Source organism: Choloepus didactylus, chromosome 6 (assembly GCF_015220235.1).
Source record: "Choloepus didactylus isolate mChoDid1 chromosome 6, mChoDid1.pri, whole genome shotgun sequence".
NCBI lineage: Eukaryota > Metazoa > Chordata > Mammalia > Pilosa > Megalonychidae > Choloepus > Choloepus didactylus.
Window position 1 is genome coordinate 41,194,736 of NC_051312.1, and position 5,834 is coordinate 41,200,569.

At 40.0% G+C, this 5,834-nt stretch overlaps 1 non-coding gene across 1 annotated transcript; it reads left to right on the forward strand.

Moving 5' to 3' along the window:
- Window positions 1–1,623: 1,623 nt before the first annotated feature.
- On the forward strand, window positions 1,624–1,732 carry LOC119538871. The gene has a single exon (XR_005217662.1). It is a non-coding gene; the product is annotated as a U6 spliceosomal RNA (small nuclear RNA).
- Window positions 1,733–5,834: the final 4,102 nt, after the last annotated feature.

Below are 5,834 nucleotides of genomic sequence, written 5' to 3' on the forward strand. Positions count from 1 at the left end.
TCTCTCAGCTTCTTTGGAGCAAGAGTCTGCTTTCAACGGCCGTTTTCAAACTGTCTCTCATCTGGAGCTCCTGTGCTTTCTTCAAAGTGTCCCTCTTGGCTGTAGCTCCTCTTCAAAATGTCACTCACAGCTGCACTGAGTTTCCTCTGTTGTCAGCTCATTTATATAGCTCCAGTGACTCAACTTAGACCCACCTTTCAACAGCAATCTGCTTTCAGATTGCTGTCTGCTTTCAACAGCAATCTCCAAAATGTCTCTCTCAGCTGCTCTGAGGTCCTTCTGTTCTTTTATAGGACTCCAGTGATTAAATCAAGGCCCACCCTGAATGGATGGGGTCCATATCTCCATGGAAATAATTCAATCAAACATTTCACCTAGAGTTGATTGAGTCACATCTCTGTGGAATCAAAGGATTCCAACTCAATTGACACTAATATATCTGCCCCAACAAGATTGCATCAAAAACCATGGCATTTTAGGGACATAATATGTCCAAACCAGCACATTACACCCTCTAGACCCCAAAATACATGATCTTTCCATACAAAAAATGCATTCATCCCATCACAATATCACAAAAATTTAAATCAGTTCAGTAACAATAGGTAAGTACAAGATCTTATCAAAATCAGTTACAGTCATGATCTGTCCTAAGGTGAAATTCCCCTCTAGCTGTGGACCTGTGAAACTTAGAACAAGTTATCTGCTGCCAATATACAAAGGAGGGGTGGTCATAGGATAAACATTCCCATTGCCATAAGGAGAAACTGAAAGGAAAACAGGGTTCACAGGACCAAAACAATTTTTAAAAACTGCAGGGAAAATTACATTAGATCTCAAAGTCTGAGGGTCATTTGCCAAATGATGTTGTATCCTTGGGGCTTGAGAGAGCAGGATCCCAACCCTTTCCAAAAGCTTATGTAGCAGTAGCAGTCCTTTTCTTTCCAAATGCTGGAGTGAGTTCTCCAACATATTCACGCATTGGAGAGGCCACTTCCTTGGCCCCACCCTCATCAGACATTGGGGCAGCATCCAGACTCTCTTCCTTCTCTGTGGCACATGCACAAACCCTTCAGAACAGTGGGGTGGTGGCCAGGCTCTCCCCAATCCCCAAGGAATGTTCTCCATACTCTCTGAGGACCGGGGTGGTAGCGCTCTTCCTGAGCATTGAAGTGGAAGGCCCACCCTCCGCCTCTTGGGCAAACTTACCCTTTCCATATGCATGGGTTTCTCTGCTCTCCCTGCCCAAGACCTCTTGACTCCAGACCTCAATTTCCATGGTTCTGTCTTTGAAGAAATTTTCCCTTCAATTTTTTCATTCTCTGTCCCCTCCAGTCCAAACCAGCAGTGGTTCTTTCTATACAGATATTGCAAAAATTGTGTAGGCTTGGCATGCAGTTTACAGGCATAAAAACCATCAGACAATAGGATTTTCCACAAATCCTTTCTGGATAACTCTGCCTCCAATACTGGCTTGTATTGAAATGGTGGTTGGTTTCTATGCTTGGTTAAATCCTCACTTGGGGCTGTAGCCTCTGGGGTCTCACTTTCTGGAAGCCTGGAATTTTCCAAACTATCAGTTTCTGGTTTCTTTGAACCCAAGAGTTCAATTCTCAGCTTGCCGTGCTTGCTTTGGTGGCACATATGCTAAAATTGGAACGATACAGAGAAGATTATTAGCATGGCCCCTGTGCAAGGATGACACTCAATTCTCAACTTGTCTCTGTCCTTTCACATTTTACTATAACCTGCAAGGAGAAGCCAGGCTACATCCTCCACACATAGTCTGGAGATCTCCTCAGCTAGGTGTCTCAGCTTGTCGTGTTCAAATTCTGCCCTCCATCTGACACTAGGACACAATTTTGCCAAATTCTCTGCCACTTTAAAACAAGGATCACCTTTTTTCCAGTTGGTAATGACATATTCATAATTTCTGCTCAAGACCTCATGAGAAGTATCTTTAGAGTCCATATTTCAAAAAAAAAGTCTCTTCAAAGCAATTTAGGCCTTTTCTATCAAGCTCCTCACAATTCTTCCAGAATAGTCCCCTTATCCATTTAAAAAGCCATTCCAACATGTTTGGTATTTGAAAACTCAGCAGCACCCCACTTCTCTGGTACCAAAATCTGTTCCAGTTTATTAATGCTGTTGTTATGTAAAATACCAAAAATGGATTGGCTTTTATAAAGGGGGTTTATTTGGTTACAAAGTTGTAGTCTTAAGGCCATAAAAGTGTCCAAGCTAAGGCATCAACAATAGGGTACTTTCATTGAAGGGTGGTCAATGGCGTCTGGAAAACCTCTGTTAGCTGGAAAGGCCCATGACTGGCATCTGTTGATCCTGGGTTGTGTTCCAGTTCCTCACTCAGCTCCTGTGCATTCTTTCTCCCAGGACATTTCTGTCTAAATGCCTGGGGGTCCTGTCTTAGCCTGTCCCAGAGCAAACTGTGGCCTTCATCTCTATTAGCTTCCCTGGAATAAACTCTCGGCTAGCAGAAGTCTGCTTTCAATGGCTGTCTCCAAAATGTCTCTCTCAGCTGCTCTGAGGTCCTTCTTTTTGTGAGCTCATTTATAGGACTCCAGTGATGAAATCAGGATCACCCTGAATGGGTGGGGTCCATCTCTCCATGGAAATAATTCAATCAAACCTTTCACCTAGAGTTGATTGAGTCACATCTCCATGAAAACACTCAATCAAAGGATTCCAACCCAATCAACACTAACATGTCTGCCCCCATAAGATTGCATCGAAGAACATGGTGTTTTCAGTGACATAATACATGAGAACCAGCACACTTATAATCCCATTAACAAACAATCATCACCCCTATGCATTACCACACCTTTGAACTCACCATCATTAACATATCTGATATGTTAGACTATCATTCCCCCTCACTAGCTACTGCCTATCACTAGGTCCCCAATATTCTTACATTATAAGACATTGATTTTACATTGTTCAGATAGTTCATAGAAGTGGTAACATACAGTATCTCTCCTTTTGTTTCTGACTTATTTCACTCAGAATTACATCTTCAGGGTTCATCTATGTTGCCATATGCTTCAAGACCTTGTTGCTCCTTACAGCTGCATAGTTGTTCTGGTTTGCTAATGCTGCCAGAATGCAAAATACCAGAGATGGATTGGCTTTTATAAAAGGGGTTTATTTGGTTACACAGTTACAGTCTTAAGGCCATAAGGTGCCCAAGGCAACATATCAGCAATTGGGTCCCTTCACTGAAGGATGGCCAATGGTGTCCAAAAAACCCCTGATAGCTGGGAAAGCATGTGGCTGGCATCTGCTCCAAAGTTCTGGTTTCAAAACGGCTTTCTACCAAGACATTCCTCTCTAGGCTGTGGTTCCTCAAAAATGTCACTCTCAGTTGTTTTGAGGTGTTTGTCCTCTCTTAGCTTCTCCGGAGCAAGAGTCTGCTTTCAACAGCCATATTCAAACTGTCTCTCATCTGCAGCTACTCTCTTAGCTTCTGTGCATTCTTCCAAGTGTCCCTCTTGGCTGTAGCAAGCTTGCTCCCTCTCTCTCAGCTTATATAGTGCTCCAGTAATTTAATTCAGACCCACCCTGAATGGGTGGGGCAACAACTCCATGGAAATTATCCAACCAAAGGTCTTGTCCACAGTTGACTGAAATACATCTTCATGGAAATGCCAAAAGGATTCCAAAATCTAATCAACACTAATATGTCTGCCCACACAAGATTGCATCAAAGATAATGTTATTTTGGGGGACATAATACATCAAACTGGCACAATAGTATTCCATCATATGTATATACCACATTTTGTTTATCCACTCATCTATTGAAGGACACTTGGGTTGTTTCCATCTCTTGGCAATTGTGAATAATGCTGCTATGAACATTGGTGAACAAATTGTTTGTGCCACTGTTTTCAAATCTTCTGGGTATAAACCAAGAAGTGGAATTGCCAGATCATAGGGTAATTCAAAATCTAGTTTTCTGAGAAACCACCAAACTGTCTTCCAGACTGGCTTTACCATTATACCAGTCCCACCAGCAATGAATAAGAGTTCCAATTTCTCCACATCCTCTCCAGCATTTGTAGTTTCTTGTTTGTTGGATGGCAGCCATTCTTAGAGGTGTGAGATGATATCTCATTGTGATCTTGACTTGCATCTCCCTAATAGTAAAGATGAAGATTTTTTCATATGTGATTTATAGCCATTTGTATTTCCTTTTTGGAGAAATGTCTTTTCATATATTTTGCCCATTTTATAATTGGGCTGTTTGTACTATTGTCGTTGAGTTGTAGGATTTCTTTATATATGCAAGATATTAGTCTCTTATAAGATATGTGGTTTCTAAATATTTTCTCCCATTGAGTTGGCTGCCTCTTCACCTTTTTGACAAATTGCTTTGAGGTACAGAAGCTTTTGATTTTGAGGAGTTCCCATTTATCTATTTTTCCTTTCATTGCTTGTGCTTTGGGTGTAAGGTCTAAGAAGCAACCTCTTATTATTAGATCTTGAAAAAGTCTCCCTGCATTATGTTCTGGGAGTTTCATGATACTGTCTTTTATATTGAGGTCTTTGATCTGCTTTGAGTTAAGTTTTGTATAGGTTATGGGGCAGGGATCCTCTTTCATTCTTTTTGTTATGGTTATCCAGTTCTCCCAGTCCCATTTGTTGAAGAGACTGTTCAGCCCAGTTCAGTAGATTTGGGGGCTTTATCAAAAATCAATTGACTGTATTTTCAGGGGTCTATTTCTGAACTCTCAATTCAATTTCACTGATCAGTATGTCTATCTGTATGCCAATTCCTTGCTGTTTTAAGCACTGTAGTTTTATAGTATGCTTCAAAGTATGGAAGTGAAAGTCCTCCCACTTTGTTCTTCTTTTTTAGAATGTTTTAGACAATTCAAGTACCCTTTCCCTTCCAAATAAATTTGATAACTAGCTTTTCTATGTCTGCAAAGTAAGTTGTTGGAATTTGGATTGGGATTGTGTTGAATCTGTAGGTCAGTTTTGGTAAAAATGACACTTGACAATATTTATTCTTGCTATCCATGAGGATGGAATATTTTCCAACCTATTTAGGTCTTTTTATTACTTTTAGTAAAATTTTGTAATTTTCCTATGTAAGGTCTTTTACATCCTTGGTTAAGTTTATTCCTAATGACTTGATTTTTTTAGTTGTTATTGTGAGTGTAATTTTTTTTTTTTTTGATTGCCTCTTCAGTTAGGTCATTACTAATGTATAGGAACTTTACTGACTTATGTGCATTAATCTTATATACTACCACCCTGCTGAATTTGTTTATTAGCTCAAGTAGCTTTGCGTTTGAATTCTCAGGATTTTTCAAATATAAGATCATATCATCTGCAAATAATCAGTTTTACTTCTTCCTTTCCAATTTGGATACCTTTTATATCTTCATCTTGGTGAATTGCTCTGTCTAGAACTTCTAGCAGTGTTGAATAATACTGCATCCTTGTCTCATTCCCAATCTTAGGGGAAAGGGTTTCCAGCCTCTCATCTTTGAGTACTATGCTGGCTGTGGGTTTTTCATATATATACTTTATCATATTGAAGAAGTTTCCTTCAATTTCTACCTTTTGAAGTGTTTTTATCAAAAAGGAATGTTGAATTCTGTTGAATGCTGTGCCAGTTTGGATGTATTATGTCCCCCAAAATGCCATGTTCATTTATGTAATCTTGTGGGGGCAGATGTTATTAGTGTTGATTAGACTGTAAGTCTTTGATTGAGTGTTTCCATGGAGATGTGACCCACCCAACTGTAGGTGATAACTTTGATTAGATAATTTCCATGGAGGTGTGGCCCCACCCATTCAGC